The following is an 18,069-nucleotide window of genomic DNA, read 5'->3' as shown; positions in this document are numbered from 1 at the left end:
GAGGGATGAGGTGCTCTCCCCTGGCTCCATGGAGTATGAAGGGCTGATTTTATAACACGTAGCAAAAAAGAATCATGGCTTTTTCCAGTAATTGGAAATACAGCGAAGCCTTCATTAAATTATTAGCCAGAAATTCAGCTTCCGTTAGGCGAGGCTGCCACTCCACGGCAAACACGTTAGGCCGTCGGCTAGCATGGGGCCCAGGGACAGCCCAGCCCTCGCACATTAGCTGGAGTAAATCTTTATTGCTTCCTGAGCCCTTGCTTTGGACCACATTGAACATCAATATCGAAGCACTCAACGTTGCCTAATATTATATCAAATCATTAGCGGAGGGTTAATCATTACAAAAAGAGAAGGTCTCAGCTGACAATTCACTCATTTCCTACGTGAAAGCACTATTATTACCACAGCAGCAAAAGATTCGGGCTCGGCTGCAGCGTTCGCTACCCGAATGCGTCACCGTGACCAGCAGGTTTGTTACAGCTGTGGGGTGGAGGGAGAAGGTGACCCCGTCTGTTTGCAGCCAGAAGAAGGGACATGCCCAGAGGCTGGGCCAGCTCCGTCCAAATCTCCATCCCTCCCAGCCAGTGTGGGAGCCAGCTCGGTGGTGGGACCAAGCCAACGAAACCAAGAGCCACACTTACCACCTCCCTCCGGGATTAGACCCAAAACAGGGTCCTGGTCACAGCTGCTGCCACCCCACGGTGCAGCGAGCCAGGCACCCTGCAGACCCGGGAAGGTCTGCGTGGCGGGGCAGGGGGGTGGTCGCTTTAGTGTTCTGGCCTGCCATAAAAAAAAATATATATTAGCAAGTTCAAATCCTTGTGTTTCTTTTCTGCTGGCATAATAACTTTGAAATGTATTATTGCTGAGAGACTCGCCTCTCTCTGCCAACAACTCCCTGGAGAGAAGCGCTAGCAGAAGAAAAGAACTTTTTACAGCTTCTTCATAAAAGAAGTCAGCAATCCACTGGACCTAATCAACTTTTCCTAGAGATGACGGGGACAGACCCTCAGCTGCAGTGAACCGGTGTAACCTCATTGGTATGCCATTGAGGTGGTTTTTTTACACCAGCAGACAATTTGGCCCACTAATTCAGGAGCAATGCACAGGAGACGGCTCCAGATGTGCTCTGTACCTTTGCTGTTCTCTTCCACTGAGGCAAAAATTTGTGTTGCTTCCTCCTCTGTCAGCTGTGCTAGGAAAGGGTGGAGGACCGATATTGCAGCCTGGGAAGAACTAACAGAAAAAGAGAAGCATTTAAGTAAAACCACTCACTAACACTATAGATCTCCTTACCAAGTCGGCCTGCCAATGTATCAGCACAGCTGGATGGTGTGCATAAAGAGAACCCACAGCTGATTTAGGATAACAGCCTAAATCAGGTGGCTTTTAGGCTGCTCTTTTCACTCAGCTGCAGAACACCAGTGCCAGAAATTTCAGCGAGAGCCACATTAGTGGCTGGTCTTTCCACCGCCAGGAGCTGTGCCATCTGCAGGAGAAGACTTCCATTTCAGAAAGCACCTCACAGCCTCGGAGCTAATTTTCCCTGCTCCCAGAGATAAGGCAGCCACAGATGTGGTTACAACTTTGATTATTTTTTTTAAATCATTTGAGAAAGCATCTTGCCAGAGAACAGTTGGAAATGATAGTCCTAAGCAGAGGCAGCTCAGCTGGCAGTCTTCAAAATAAGGCCATTGTATTAAGCGTTTAAACTGGAAAAGTTAATGGTTTGGCAACGAGGCAGTAGATCAAAAACTGATGCTGTCCTGGGGTTTTGCAAGTAGGCAAGGATCAAGGGCATGAGGTGGGGCTGAGCTGGCCCAGCATGCTGCTCCGCTCTGCAGGACAAGGACTGACCCGGGCAGAGTGCCCCCACATCACTTTGCCTTGCTGCACCCCGGTTCCCTTCACCCATAACCAGGGACACCAGCATCTCTTTCACCCAGCAGTATGTTCAGATGCGGAGTGGGAGAGTGTCCTGGTCGGTGGGTCAGGGATCTATAACCACACTGAAAAAACTGGATCCTGATGCCGTTGTTTCTGGGGTGTGTGCTGGCTGCAGCAGGGGCAGGCGGCTGCAGGCACCCAAGGAACCAAGTGGTTTGGGGCAGTGGTTTGGGGCAGACCACAGGGGACTACTTCTTCTCTTCCTTCAATTCCTAGTGGAGAAATAGAAAGGCAAGTGCAATCAATTTGGCATGTATCTATTTACTATGAGCACATACAGAAGACTCACAACATATCTCCTCCCCCACCTTTGGCAGCCAGCCTACATGTTGGCAAGCAAAAGATGTTATCTTAAGGATACACTGCAATACCCTGAGTCATGCTGGAAGTCTGAATCCACCAGGAAGCCTGCTGAAGTCAAGGACCTCGCGCAGGGACGCTGCCTTCGTACGTATTGCTTGTGGCCACGTTCACCAGGGCGAATCCTCCACACCGCCAGCACTGAGGCGGCTGACAGACAGCAACACTTTACCTGCCTGTTCCAAAGGGTGGGAGATACGAGAGCCCCGTGCTGGCCCCAGGACTGAGATGACAAGAGCACTGCTCCACTGAAGCTCTGCCCCAGCCGACTGGGCTTTAATTGGCATCTCCAGCTAAACCTCACCTTCCTATGCAGGGCCCATGGGGGCAAGTGAGGTTGCTGTGGTGGCTGCCTCAGGGCGCCGGGCTGCGGGGAGACGGCAGGTGACAGAGGAGCAAAGGCAGCGGAGCTAAACTGATTTACATTAGCTGAGGAACTACCGCATGGTTGGGCAACAGAGCATAGCAATTCAAGGGAGGAATAGCAAATTCAAAGCCCAGCATTAACACAACGCTCAGCTGAGCAGCTCAAGGACTCCGAGGAGAAGAAATTCAAACCGAGCAGCAGCCTTAAATCAGGAGGATTTGGCAGCTGAGGGCTTTAGGTTCGTGCCCCCATCAGGCAAATTTGGACTTGGCCAACAGAAACCTGAATATTTCTTGAGGGCAAGAGAGGACTCCTTCTCCCAAACTGTAAAGTTTTCTGTAAAAGCAGGTATTGGTTCACACCATTTCAGTGACGGTCACTTTTCAGAGTAGCCAGAGCTCAGCAGAAATAAAGCCATACGGCCTCTGCAGATGATGCCGTATACCTCAGCAGTCCTTGGCAAACAGTAGAGCCTAGACCACAAAACATGCTTTCATCAAATTGTGCAGCAGCAAGTCTTCAGCCATCCCAGGACAGAAAACTAGCGTGGCGAAAATGCTGCACCACTGAAATCTGTTTGAGAGAAAAGGGGGGCTCAAGGGGTGCCCCGCTGTCTGCAATGGCACAGCGGTCCTGGCTGGATCATATCAGGACCATAATTTGGGGTGAGGTGGACACAAAGTGTATCACATCATGGTCATCTACAAACTACCAGATGGATTTAGCAGGTTTGCGGCAGCTGTTAGCTATTGCAAGATGTATAGATCTTAAGGCCAAAGGATCAGATAAAATCATTGAACATGAAGTCCTGCAAGACACAGGCCACAGAATCACAACTCCATAATTTCTGTCTGACCCCAGGCATGTCTTTTAGAAAGACTTTCAAGCTGGATTTAAAGATACTGAAGCTTGGAAACTCTACCATCCCCGAGTACATTAGTAGATAACCTTAAGCGTTAACAGGGGAGACGCCCCTTTTTTTGCCTGTCTTCATCTTTCAGGCATTGTATGTTGTTATGCCTTTGTCCTCCAAATTAAACAGCCCTCTGCTCCCAGAAGTCTCATTCCTAAATAAGTACTTAGAGATGATGATCCAGTCACCTCTTAACCTTTCCTTTGTTATACTAAATTAGTTTAAACTTCCTTCATGGCTCCCTCCAGGGAAAGTTTTCCAGCCTCTGAACCTTCATCTTCCCCCGGCAGCCCCTGGCAGCCCCTCCGGCGGCGCTGCCCCGCCAGGGGAGCGGGCTGATGGAGCAGGAAATCAAGGCTGATTAAGCAAATCACTCTGGTAGGTACGGAAACACGCTCCTGGTCACACCACTGCTGTCCAGAGGCCTCCACAAAACCTCCTCGTCTCAGCCTGGACACAGTGACACCCAACCACCCATCCCTCCACGAGTGTCCTGCCGATGGCGGGGCTTCCCTGCCCTCTGCCCCTGCCATTCCCCCAGCCCCATCGCCCCGGCTTCCCAAGCACCGACGGCACCAGGCGGTGCTGTGCGCGACCCAGTCTGCAAAGCAACTAATTAACAGTGATAATTAACCTCTTCGATTACTTTTATGTGGCCCCATCAAAACTCCGGGGTGCTTTTGTTTACTTGCTGTGTGACAACTGCTTGATGGATTTATATGAAGTAAATTAATAATAGGCAGTACCCCATGGCACGAGATAATTGGGAGGATTTAATGTCACCAATTAAATTATCCATTTGAAAAACAAGAGCTCTAGCAAAGCTTTTCTCTCTTCTCCGACATCCACGCACCAGGAGCTGGAGGCCGGCAGGCCACCCCTCTGCGCACCTTCCCATCTCTCCCTAAAGCTCCTCTCTGCCACAGCCCTCAAAGACACGCGGCAGCGGCGGACAGCGAGGGTGACGTTTTTCACGCTAACCCTTTTTCACGCCAACCTTCGCCACCGCGTCGCCGTCCCTCTGCTGTCCCGACACCCGTTTTCTGCCCGCTCCCCGGTGGCTGCCACACAAACCCCGCGCTGCCGCTTTCAGCCCCCCCAGCGCAGGGGCAGCGCCCACGCCGGCTCCCCCCGCCCGCCCAGGGCCGCACGCCGGGCGAGGGGCAGGCGTGGCCCGCAGCCCCCTCTCCCCCCACGGCTCGGCTCGGCTCGGCTCGGCTCCGCTCTGGGGGCCGCAGCCCCGCCGCGCCGGCGGGGCGGGGCGGGGCGAGGCGCGGAGGGCAAGGCCGCGCCGGGGGAGCCCCGCCGGCGGCGGGCGGAGCGCGGAGGCCGCGGGCCGGTGCGTGAGCCCCGAGCTCCACCTAGCGGGGCCGGGCCGGGCCCTGCGCCCAGCCGAGCCCGCGGAGGGGCGGGCGGCGGCCCACGCCCCCTCGCAAAGTCCCCCGCTGGCAAGGGGCCACTGCTGCTGCCAGGATCTGCCGGCCCTCGCCCAGATCTCCCCGGCAGCGCCGTAAATCCGGAGCCACCGCTCGGCTGCCCACAGGGCCCCTACCTGTGAAGATGGGACCCGAACCAGGCAGCGAGTTCGGGGGTTTAGTCTATAAGATGATCCCCTACGTCTAGGCATGAGAGCCCACGCTGCAAAAGGGAAGGTGCGGGGAACTCCGTCAGGGAGATGTGTTTGAGCCGCCAAGGGGCTGTCCCCGCACGCCCGGCCAGAGGAGGAACAGCCTCTAAAAGACCATCCGCAAAGGTCGCGCTGCCCGCTGGGCACGCACGCGGGATGCGCAACGCGCCCCACGGGGCCTCGCGGGGCAGAGCTGACATCAGGGCTGGTGCGACAAGGTACGAGGAGACCAACCCGGGTGGCTCCTGTGCCTTGGGCAGAGCAGGCAAATCCCAGGGTCAGAGTTTGGCCAAGGACTCCAGCGGGGTGAGGAATGCGTCCATCCTAAACCCCGGTGCTTTAGTGACATAAAGCCAGCATTGATGCCAGCTGCAGCCTTTGTAAATCACTCTCTGCCTCTCTTCTCCCCGGCTCCTCTCTTTCTTTCAAAGATTCCTCACTAAAACACAGATGGAAATGTTCACAGGTTGCTTTCCTGAGCTCATAGGCTACTTATCTGCTGGCTGTGCAAGTATAGTTCCCTAAACTTCTTTAGATTTTATTTTCCCTGTAAACATGGAGAAGGGACACAGATTCAAAGCCCAGGTGACATTTTCAGACACTGTTCTGCTCTGGAAATTGCAAGGTTTGAGCTATGCACCCCATTCCCCATGGAGAATTAACGTGTCCCTCCCTCCAGAGAGGGAACATTAGATAGTTACTTCTGGCATTACTCCTTGCCCAAGGGCCACAGTATCTGGTGTTCCTATGGGGTCCTGAGTGCACACTTTGCCTTTACCCCAAAGGGGCGAGAGGAGCTGCTGCTCAAACCTGGTGCCCAGGTGGTGCTCCAAGCCCACCGTCCAGGTGGCCAATGAGGGAGGTAGGCTGGCTCTCCTTTTGGTTGGATCTCCTTCCCCCACCATCTACCAGGGCTTCAAGAAAACAAGGTTCTAACGCAGAACATCACAAGATTTGCCTTAAAAAGCTAAAGAAAGCAACAAACGTTGGGTTTGCTTACCCTCTTTGTTTGAGTCTAAGGGGCAAGAGCTTTGGTTTTTCTCTGCAGCCATGAGATCAGCCACTTTTCTCCTTTCTAAGAGAGAGCAGAGTTTCTTGCTGAGACTTGAGGGAAAGTCTAGCTGCTGGAAGGGCTGGCAGCAGAAGGGCCCCGCTTCCTGCAGGATGCAGAAGAGATGCAACCAGCCTCTGTATTTCTCTAGTTTTGTGTTGACATTTTTATTCTGCGTTGCTCCTTATCAGCTCAGGGCCAGCCTGGCCCACAGGCAGCTGATGACATTTCCAGTCATCAGCATTTTTCCAGTTGAGCTGAGATTAAGCCAGAGTCTTCTCATAAAGACTTGTACATTAAGACAACCGAAAGAGTGCTAACAGCCTCATCAGCAACTCAGACTTTCCTGCGGTCTAGCAGCGCTCCTGCCGCTGTGTGTGGTGCATTTCAGAGCCGGTACCGCATGCCATGCCTGCACCTTGAAAGGGCCCAAGGAGGGCTGATGGCTGAGCTAGCATGTGCTGCACCGGCAGGAGTCCCGTGCAGAGGATGCCAAATGGTCTTAGTCAGTTTTTCTGCACCTGAAAACACCCCGACTTTAAAGTCTTTTATCTCTGACTTTCCACAGATGTATCAGGAGCTTGACACAAACACATCCAGCCCACAGCCTTGTGAGACCCCAAGGCCTGGGCATCCAAAAGGGTATGGAGAAGCGTATTTCTCCATGTACCGGAACTGAATTTTGCCTGGTCTGAGCATGGCAGTGTGGAGGAAAGAGCAAGAAGGTTAAGAAATGACAGTCTGTCTTATGGATGCACACACACCCCCCTACACGCCTGGCCCAGTTCACGCTGAGGAGCCCCCTGTGAGCACCCCCACATCAGCACACAGGCAGGGTAGGCTGTGGCTTGCCCAGATACCTGCCAAAGATTCACTGCTAACAAAATAACTGCCGACATTTAGGAAGGCAGAAAAAATGGCCTGTGTGTCTTGGCAGGTGTCCATAATAACAAATAATAGTAATAATAATAATAACAACAATTACAATAATAATAAGAAACTGTAATAAAGGACCTTGCATGCTGCTGGCTGGACTGAAGTGCCCATGCAGAGCAGCCCATCAGCTCTCCCTGCTCCGACAGCAGAGTGCTGCAACATCAAACGGTTCCTTATCTGGAGAGAGCCGACGAGCGTGGGCTGCTCCCCCTGGTCTCCTCACCCCCAACAAAATCTTCTGCCAGCAGCGAACAAATCACTCACGTCGTAGGCATTCACCAGAAATCAAAGCCCCGGCAAGTTATTATTGCCCTGACACTCTTCCCAAGAGGAGGCTAATGCTGAGCTCTTTATCCCTTCTGTGTTTCTGCTTTCCCCGACACGCTTTGATTTTTTGCATTTGCAGGTAATTCTGCTTTGTTTGATCATGGCTCGCTCGCCTGTCTAATGATTTCACATCGTCCATCTGTCCTGCAGGGCAGCCGCCTCCACAGCAGCTCGCTCTCGCCTATCCCACCTGCGTGCTCAGCCCAGTGTTTTCTCAGCAATGGGAAACATGTTTCCCTCTTACCCAGCGCAAGGGCCGTGCCGTGAGGCTGTGAACACCAGCCTTGCACGGTGCTGCCCACGGCCGGACCACAGAGGAGACGGCAGCCTCAGCCCTTTCTGAGCTGTGAGGAAGCAGGGGCAAGAGAAGGAGGGCAGCTGCCATCTCCCAGCCAAGCACAGGGCTGCTCTGCTCGCCACCGGGGATCAAAGCTGCCCCACAGGGACCAGGAAACACCGCCAGCCTCAGCTGCAGGAGGATGTGCAGGCAGCCCTTCAGCCTTACCCCTATGGGATGGAGGGCAAGGGGGCTCAGGGACTGAGCAGCTGCTCTAGCAAACAAATGTTATAATTAAAATCAGGATTTGCCATGCGTTATGTTCCACGTGTTCGTAACGCTGAAGAGGCAAGGTCAGTCCCATACCCTGCTGGCCCCTGCACTGAGACTTGGGCACAGCCGTGTCCCTGGGGCTTCCAGCTCCCAGCGGGGCAGCAGAGAGCCCAGGGGACAGAACGGTGCTGTGAGCCTTTGACTTTCCAGCCACCTGCAAAGCAACCTGGCACAGGAGGTGCCTAAAACCTCATTTTGGATTCAAACAACAGTGTTTCCCTTTCTCCAGGAAATCCCTGTGGGCCCTTGCCCCAGCAGCCCCACAGGTGAGTGCTCGGGGCTGCCATGAGCATGGCTGCACCAAGTTACTGCCTCAGCCAGCGATGTGACCCTCCATCCCCGTCCCACTGCCGAAGCTCCCCTCTTTCCACTCCTCAAGGAAGCAACTGTTGTCGCTACCCATCTCTGAAGGGTGCATGGGGCCAGGGAGCAACCTCCACCTGAATTCCCTGATTCCTGGATGGGCTGTGAGGGCACTGGAGCTGTCTGAGCCCTGCGCCAGCTTGGGAACACCAGGAGACAGTTCTGTCCACTGCCCCAAGCCCCAGGGCTTGGCAGAAAGCCGTGCATGCTGATAGCAAGCGCAGCAATGGCGTTACCACGTGCTGCCAGGATGAGGGTGTGGAGATGTTGTGTTTGCTGTATACAGCACGATCAAAATACGAGCTTTCAAAATGACTTGAGATTAGCCAGGGGAAAACAACAGAGAGGAAGAGCAACGCATCCCTGCTCAATTTAACTGCTTGCACACCACGCACACGCTGCCCTTCTGCAGAGCCAAGGCAATCTAGAGGGCCTGATGGGCTCCAGAAAACTGCACCCCTGGCTGAGGGCATGTGGGTCCTCTACATAAGTGGCCAAGGCTGATGCTGAGCTCAGCAAGGGCCAGGCAGGTCTCCCAGACCTAAATCTCACCTTCTGGCTTGGTGCAGGGTCTCAGCTGGATTAGGGTATCCTGGTGCAAGGTCCAAGGGTCCTCAGCAACAATCAGGTGTGCTGAAGGGAACCACAGAGAGCTGTTCCCAAAGCCACTGGAGGACAGAGTAAGAGCAGGAGCTGCTTTCTTTGGCAGGGATCGCCAACATCACATGCACAACACCAGAGGCGCAGAGGAGCTGTCTCCACTGTGCTGTGCACGGCCACACCAGCACGCCTGCCTGCCAATGCCAGCAGGTCTGTGGAGCAAATTCCAGCTGTTTACATGCTTAAGATATGCAGATGCATGAGGGCACAGGCCTCAGACACCAAAGTAACTGATTGTACTTGCAAATGAAGCAGCTCAGTATTTAAGTGCACATAATTTGCAGGTGCCATTAATTTTCCCCACAGTTTGGTGTCTGGTTTTAACTGCAGGAGAAAAAATTGTCAACAGGAGAGCACACCTGCGGGTTTGAGGCTGCCTTAAAAGCAGTGACAAAACAGCTACGAAACCCAGGACCAAACTAAGGCAAGCTGGTGAAGCCTGCAGAAGAGCCACACCAGCAGGACAGAGCAGCTAGTGCCACTTGCAGAGCCAGGCAGGCACAGTTGCCATGTCCCTAAAAGGACCATGAGACCCACTTACCTGAAAGCCTGTTAATGCTGAAGCTGCCACCGGCCAGTCTGTCTTCTCTCCTGAAGGAGAGCCCAGGCGATGAATACCCAACAGGAGCTTTTTCATCACAGAAGAGGAAAAAAACAATCAGCAAGAGGTACACTCATCTAGCAAAGCTTCTTTCCCATCAGACTGTCACGGGAAACTGCCAAAAAATGTTAGAGTCGAAGATGAGACAAGGAGAAGCTTAGAGAGGTTCATTACACCTGAAAATGAGATACATGTTCAGAGCAGCGGTTAGGAAGGGAATAACATCAACATGTGTCTGCAGCTCTCCAGTGAATAAATGCATCTTACCCAGTGTCACCAGTGGAGGGCTGGTTGAAGAAGGGGAAACTTTGCCATAAAACATATATTTCTTGGTAGGGTATGGTGAAAGATAAGAGCCAGGAGCCTTTTACCTCCTGAGAGAGCTGGGGGGAGCCATGGACTGCTGTTCTCCAACTTGTCACCTAGAGCTGATGGAAACTGAAAACAAGGAGAATCACTCTGCTTGCAAATGGGATCTCTGCAGCAGACAGACAACTGACTGGGTCAGGACAGCCCCTAGAAGAGGTGGGCGGTTTGCAGTCATGACCCTCATTTGAGTGAAGTGAAGCAATTTTGAAGAAAAAATGGGCTTACTAGGGTCTAGGATTCAAATGCAAGATTCCCATTAAGTATAAATAGTTCCTCATGTTGGTATAGTGTTTTCTTCTTACGAACTGGTCTAGATTTCCATCTGTGCTGCCTCCTCCCTCACGTGGCATGGGAACTCCTCACAGTCACATACTTTCTCTTCAAGATGTCCCTGAGAGGTAGGAAGGTGCTATTAGCAGCCTACAGCATCAAGAAGCATGTGCAGGAGCATAGGACATTTCTGGTCTAGCCGTGAGATAACCAGGTGTCTCAGCATGGGGCCACGCTCCCTCTGGACCTGGGCCTCCTAAGACAAGGTCAGAGCACACCACAAAGCACTGGGAAATGACCAGCAAGAAGTTGCTGGAGTTACTGAGCAAACCAGCACAGCGGGGGCTGTGCCGGCTCCCCCAGCTGCTGCCGGGGAGGGGGCTAGGGGACTACGAGGTGTGGGAAAGGGGGAGCCTATCTTCCTACATGCACAAGCAATAGCGCAGAGGAGGAAGGAGAGCAGTATTCACGCCGTCGAAGTTTGGGCTCATCTGTATTTGGTCATAAGTGAAGGCTTTTGTGACAGCTCTCTGCAAGATAATCTGTGGTTCTTCCTCTGGATAGGTTAAGTGGCTCTTGGATTATAAAGTGCTGAGGAGTGCTCCCTGTAGTTTATCTCTGCTAATGCTTTCTTTAAGATCCTGTTCCAGACAATGCAAGTGATGGCTCTTTTTATAAAACTTGGCCATAAAAGTTACATTAGCACAGGAATGGGTAATACAAGTTCACCTATGGAGATCTCCGTGAGCCTGCAAAGCAACACATTATCCTGTTGGAGAGGGGACGGTAAAACAGTTTTTTGTAAACCTTCAGGATCAGCATTGTAAATTGCATCCTGACACCCAGCCTCCATCAACAGAGGTAAGAAAAGTCCCAAATAAAAGGTCCTCTGTAGGAAGGACATTATAGATGACAAACAGAGAAGTCTCAAGGAAAAAAAGTGTTTACAGAGACTGCAGGATCTTCACTCAGCGAGTATGGAGCTGTCAAAATCCAGGTTGTCAGGATAATTGAAGAAAAGCAATTTCCTAAAGAGTAATGAGCTAAAGTGAAGGAAATGTATTTCCTCAGCTCTGGAAACAGGATATACTGAATTATCACATAGTGGAAGAGCCTAGTGAGACATTTTGACATACGTCACTCAGGCATTAAAGAGCTGCAGCCTCTCTAGGAAATTAAGTAATGAGGGTGAATAGGAATAAAGGAAAGTGCCTGTTTGGAGCAGATGAAAGGACTCCAGATGTGTACATGGCTGTGACTGCTTCATATTGTTTGGGACTTTCAGCCCTGAAAACAAAAGAGACAATCCTGATGAAATATGTAAGCCTTCACTTGAATGCTATCAAGACAGAATCAAACCTAGTGTTAAAGCACAAATACAGAAAGGAAATGCAAGAGGAAATGAAAAGTGAAAGAGAATCTCCCTTTGAAAAAAGTAATAAAGATATTCCACTTCCCCACGCTTTCCCTTATCTCACGCAGCTTGGGGAGCATCGGTTCTGCACATGTGAGCCTCTGCACAAATGATACCACATATTGCAAGATGTAATTTCTGGGTCTGAAAAGAACAATTGGAACTCAGGGCCCCGTCCTGCTCCTCAGCGTCCCCCGCACAGCCCCTGCACAGCCCCAGCCCCGCAGCTCGCATGCTGTCGCTGTCATTTCTGCCGGGTGCTCGCCAGCAGCCCCAGCACGACCACTCGGGAGTAAACCCGGCACAGGTCAGGAACGACTTTGGGTAGATTATTAAAAACTCAGGCAATGCTTATGTTACAAAAACCTCTTACAACATCCTGCTGCTCCTTGCAGAGTTTGGGCAATGAAATAAAACCAGGAATGCAAAACTAAAGCTGATGGACCAGGTAGGTCAAGTCTCCCTCTGCGGCAAGCAGCAGCACCTTTGTCCTGCCCTTGGCTGTCTGCCTAGGTTCTCGCTGCTTGCTCCTTCCCAGGGCCTGACACCATGTTCAGCAGTTCCCAGGTACTTGCTGGGGACCACACTTCTGACCGAGGCCCCTTCAAACAGCCCTGCCAGCCTGGCATAAGTGTGGAGGAGTGTTGACACCAGTGCCGGTCTGGAGGACACAGCTCCGTTTGGGTGTAGTTCAGACCTGGGGGGACTAAACAGGCGAGCTGTGTCACACTGCCAGGAAGCTTTCACTGGTGAAGAAAAAAGAAAATTCAAACCTTTTGAGTTGAAGTTTTCTGATCCAACAGAAGTCTCGCCATCAGGGAGTGAGTTTGACAGGCGGCCATTGTGTTGTGGTGCTGCCTGGGACTCAACGCAGACTACAGACATAAAGCTAAAACAATTCAAAAACATGGCTTTCAGGTCCTGGTTTTGGGTTGCAGAAAATAGCCTGAATCTCAAGCAAGAATATACTACAGTCCTGCCTTAGCCATACCTGAACGACGACGCTCTTCCACCATTGCACATTTGTGTGGGTGCAGGCAGGCCACTTTCACCCAGAGAGCAACCCAGCAGGCATCCACCCGGGTCCTGCTCTGCAGCTGGGGCAAGGAGACCTTTGCAGTTAACAGTGTTAACGCTAGCTTACGTCCTGTGAGAAAACGGGCTTCTGCTGACCACTGCATGCCGTATGCATCCACCAACGAGGCAGCCGGGCTGACTGCGGAAGAGAGCAGGGCAGCTCTCGGACTGCTGCCCTCCTCTCGCTGCTGCCTTCCTGCTCCACATCTACCCCAGGAATGGCGTTTCTCTCCTGCATAGATCATGACAGCAGGATTATTATAAGTATGACATGGACACAGCTAGGCCAATAGCAAGGAATAATCCCTAGATAAATAATTAGCAAATTACCAGTTTGAAAATAGAAGTAGAAAACTTAATTCTCAATTGTTAACAGTCTGGCATCTTTCACATAAAAATTACAGCCATAAACCAATTTCATAATGCAGGCCTTGCACAGTAATACTTTCCTTTGCCAAGCCATTTTCCCAGAGTAAACAAAAAACTCTGAGAACACTTATCTTCGTATAAAACCTTGCAAGAAAAATAAACAGAATGATGTCCAAAATGAAAAATAAAATAGGATGTGTTGGTTTTATAGCACTGGGAAAGCCATAAAACTTAATACTCCGAGTGCAAGAGGTTGAAGCCATTTGCTCTCATCGGTGTATCCCTTCCATCAAACAACACCTTCCACTGCAAATCAAGTCCCAAACAGCTGGTGGAAAAACAGGAGGCAGAGGGAAAACAAGGCTGAATTATGAATTATATGAATGAGTGGATTTATTTTTATGGCATTAGAGATGACCAAAGTAAAAAGATGATTTTCTTTTATAGTTTGGATGTATTTAAGAATTATGCACCACAGGCTGTGTTTCTATTAGAGGACCAGAGAGTAACATGGAGGGGACATGATATTTAAAAACCACCAGTTTTCCAGCCAGGGAGTCTCACACCTGGATGGCCGCCCATATAGGACAGGGTGAGCAACATGGGCTGGGGGGGCTGATGAGGCAGCAAGAGAATGAAAAATACTGTCTACCATAGCTCCACGGACTGCAAACTGGAGCTTTGGACAAGAGATGAAAGCAGACCAGAGAGAGCTGCTAGCAAGAGCTTGGATCTGCTGGAGGAGGTTGGGGTGTAAGACAGCAAAATCTGTAGGGTGTCCACTAGAGGAGACAGCCACTGGGCAGCACATAGACAAGGAGGAAGATGTGGAGCAAAGATATGCAAAGCAATGGTGAAGCCAGCTGTGCTGCCAGGTGCCACAGGGACAGTGAGGTGCATGGGACAACGGAGAGCCTGTGAGATGAGCTTCCAAAATGCATGCAGGCACCAGAACTGAAAGATAAGGACAGCGTCTTTTTGTGTCACCTACTGATGCTGAACAGATTCAGTCACACTGAGTCACTTGCTCTTTTCTGCTGGTATCCTCCATCATTTTCTGTACAGTTCAGATGATTACATTTAGAGCTACTAGAAGATCCATGTGTTGTTTGTCTCTTACAAACTCAGATTAGAGCAGCCAGATACAGATTCTGGCATTGGTTAAGAGTACCAGTCACAAAATCCAGGAGGAAACAGGAAGAGACAGGTAGAAAGCTTGTGGATAAATACCCCGTGTTACTGGGGGGCGGGGGAATTAAGGAAAAGAGTGCCTGCAAGTATTCAATTAATTGAGTAAGAGTTAAGCTGCCACCCACCAGCCCCACTCTCTTGTCACCTGGCAAAGGCAGATGGCAGCAGTGCTGGCTGTGGGCAAAGTCTGCCCAAAAAACAGGGACATACTTAAAGAGACACAGCGTGGTCTTTGTGAAACACTCTGCTCCCCATAGCACGGGGCTGAGTGAAAGCAGACGACATTGCAGCAAACCGGGAACCGCTACGAGCAGGACCACTAGCTTTTTAAGCATTTTTAATGGGAAATGGTGTCTGATAAAGGCATCATCTTTTTGGCGTGTCATCACAGGGAATTTGCTACAGGCAGACAGCTTTGCAAGGCATGCAAAAATATCACAGCAGCTTTGCTGAATTTTTCTGAGAGAGATTTTTTGTCAAAATCCTCATCTCCATCATCTTTGAGAGGGCCTACCTCAGACAACATATGTATTTGTACAAGACTTTGACTGATTCTAATTTCTTAATTAGGGGTATTAGGAGTAGCTCTGCCAAGCAAGGCCTTGTACCTGGGCAGAGCTGGTAGAGATAAAGGAGCCGAGTGAAGAGGATAAGGTCTGACAAGGAACAATTCTGAGTTCTAGGAATCTAATTTTGCTTACCAGAATCTCTTCAGCAACAATTTTAGTTGCAGTCTGAGGGGAAAGGAGATGAAGACAAGTCAAGACAAAAACATTGTATGGAATGGGCAAAACATTGGGAAAAAAAAAAGAGCTAGGGAAAAAAAAACCACAAAAGCTATATTAAACAGTAGGAGCCAAGGGAGAGCAGAAAAAATGAGATTAATAACAGAGGAAACTGGCTGGCTCCACTGAGTAAATGCGGGTTAACAGAAAAATTAAATTCTGCAGGATTAAACAAGGCATTAAACTAGTTGGGGCAAAAAAATAACCCCAACAACCAAGCGCTCTCAGATATAAGTCAAGTGGCTTTACTGACTTTTAACACTCAGCTGGACTAGAAAAGCTCTTTACTAAAGAAGCCGTAGCAAATGCATGCAAATTGCTGAGAGCACAAATTATAGAAGACTACACACTTAGGGAGATATCCTCTACTGATGCTAATACGTGTTTCTTGATTCAGGCAGCAAGTTCAAATGTCTGCATCAACAGGCAGCAGGAACATGCAGAGAAGAACCCCAGTGCCTCATATGTCTTGAATTTAACCCATTCATATGCTTCTAGGCACTTAAAGAATCACCCCTCAAACCTCTCTGCCCATCCCAGTTGGGTTCATCCTAATGGGGTGATGGCAAAGAACATTTTTCATTAGCAAATGGAAAACAAAATCTGACAAAGGCATTATTTTGAAGACCTGCCCAAAACTGGTAACAGCTTCAAGGTCCCTGGTCTCAGCCAGCTCTCCCAGCACTGGAAGGGATCAGCACCACCAAGCTGGCCGTGGAGGGACACAGGGAAGCTGTATTGGGTAACACATACCTCGTGTAGAAATGGTGACAATAGTCACTTTGGGAAATATTCGTGAACATTTCCAGGGTCCAGTTCTATGCAAATTCCACTGGCACAAACATGGACCAACTCTGCCAACGTGGCGGTATTGTAACTGAGACTCACAGCTCAAAATCAGACTTTGACAGAATACCGGCCCAAATTGACATTAATCAGGCTCTTTCTTCTTGCTGATGCTTTGGCACCTGCTGGGTGAAACAAAGTTGATGCTACCCCTTCAAGCTGGAGTTTGCACCTAATGCATTTCTTCACAAGCACTGCTGCTCTCAGCACATGCAAAGCCTCAGTGCAAGAAAGCCACAGCCTGAAGAGAAATGCTCCAACACACTTAGAAACCAAGAGAAATCAAAATTATTTTTGCATCTATGAAATTCTTTTTAGCATGAGCCATACCCTGTGTTACCAGGTACCACAGAGATGCTCTGATGAAGGACTATAAAGACAGGAGAGGGTGCCATGTCAGATGCCAGCTGTGCTCCTCACAAGCCTTACTGCCCTCCCTGGGGTCACAGTGTGGGCTCACAGCACCAGTCTGCGGTTCAGAAGACCCTCTCCCCTCCCTCTCACCAAAGTGCTCTCTCCTGCTGTGAGGCCCATTTCATCCAGCGCGGCTGCAGTGGGGAAGCTGGAAGTGGCTGGAGTTCATGGCACCCTCCCAGGAACCGTGGGCTTGCAGAACACAAGGGAGCTGTGAGAAAATATTGATCAGTGTGACAGCATCTACATCTGTATCGGTGTCAGCTTTCTGGTAGGCACCACAGTACAGAGGGCCCTGCAGATCAGATTTGCAAGAGGTCCCTGGGACAGCTGCAGGTGGGTTACAGGGGGTTTCTTCCACCAAGAGTTACATAGCATGAAAGCAGGGCTTTGAATCTTAAATTTTAACAATCAAGAACCTGAAGCTGGTGCACAAGCTGAGCAGAAACAGGCAGCAGAGCCAGGCTGAGTACACATCCATGCCGATGGCTATAGCAGCCATTGCAAGGGAGATGTGAGGGGTGAAGAGGACAGGCAAGCCTAAGGACATCTGTCAAAGGAGTTCTTGGATGCGGGCATAGAAAGTTTGTACCACTATTCCCCTACAGAAGCACAAGAATACATCTGAATATGAAAGCTACTTTGCTTTCAGGGACATTTTTAGCACATCACTTCAATTTTCTTACTAGATTCAGTGGCAGCAAGACTCTTAATTGGCACCTTCCACAAATCATAAATTGGCAGTAGCAGTAAAACAAGGCAGCCATTCCTGGGCTGAACCTCATGCCAGTAAACACAACCACCACCTCTTAGCCCCTTAAAACAAGCATCTTAGATCTCCAATTCAGACCTGACAGCTGCAGAGTACCAGCCCTGCGCTTGGGATGTAGGCTCCAGGGGGGAGTGTGGAAGATGGTCCCCCCATGGATAATTGCCCATGACTATGCAGGGAGAGAGAGAGGTTGTCTTCACTTCTGCAGGAAGCCAGATCCCAAATTTAATAAAGGTTTCTCCTTCCAATTGCTGCACCGACTACAGGAGCAACACTTGCTCTTGTAACAAAACGTCACCTGCTTTTCAAGTAGGAACTTAAATGAGCTTTCCTGAGAAAATAATTGCCAACTGTTAAAAGGCTACTCTTGGACCTTGAGAAGACTGTCAGAATACAAAGCAAGATGTACCAAATTCTTCCTGAATTGATACTTCTAACAAAACCTATTTGTGTTTTGAAATGTAGCACTAGAACAATGGCCGGTTGTTTTTGTAGAGTTACAGGCTGAGCGCCATGCAATCATTTTCTAAAAGAGCAGCATTTCTTTGTTGTTCATGGAAGTGCTGGGAGAAAACCCTAGGTGATTCAGTTGGTCTCTGCCTTAGTCAGCAGAGGAGTCTCAGCCCATCTCTCATCAAGCCCACGCTGGAGAACACCCAGCTTGGGACCAGACCAGGCAGCTCTGCTTCTGCCAGGGAGTTATCCCCAGGGAAGAGCCCACATTTTCCTAACTTCCACCTTCTTACTCCTCATTGGAGCCTCAAATCTTATACCAAATAGCAACTTACTTTTGC

The 18,069-nt window shown here is 50.3% G+C and overlaps 1 protein-coding gene across 1 annotated transcript in view; it reads right to left on the bottom strand.

Annotated features, from left to right (window-relative positions):
• Positions 1-9,708: 9,708 nt before the first annotated feature.
• INO80D (INO80 complex subunit D) overlaps positions 9,709-18,069 on the bottom strand; it is a 56,216-nt gene continuing 47,855 nt past the window's right edge. Inside the window, exon 13 of the mRNA XM_087732256.1 lies at positions 9,709-9,795. The gene's annotated coding sequence lies outside the window, so the exon portion shown is untranslated. The remainder of the gene's footprint in view (positions 9,796-18,069) is intronic.

Source organism: Nipponia nippon, unplaced genomic scaffold (genome assembly GCF_047370975.1).
Source record: "Nipponia nippon isolate SJK-2023a ecotype South Korea unplaced genomic scaffold, ASM4737097v1 scaffold_5, whole genome shotgun sequence".
NCBI classification, from domain to species: Eukaryota; Metazoa; Chordata; class Aves; order Pelecaniformes; family Threskiornithidae; genus Nipponia; species Nipponia nippon.
Note: the sequence above shows the minus strand (reverse complement) of the source record. Positions and strands in the feature narration are given on the sequence as shown.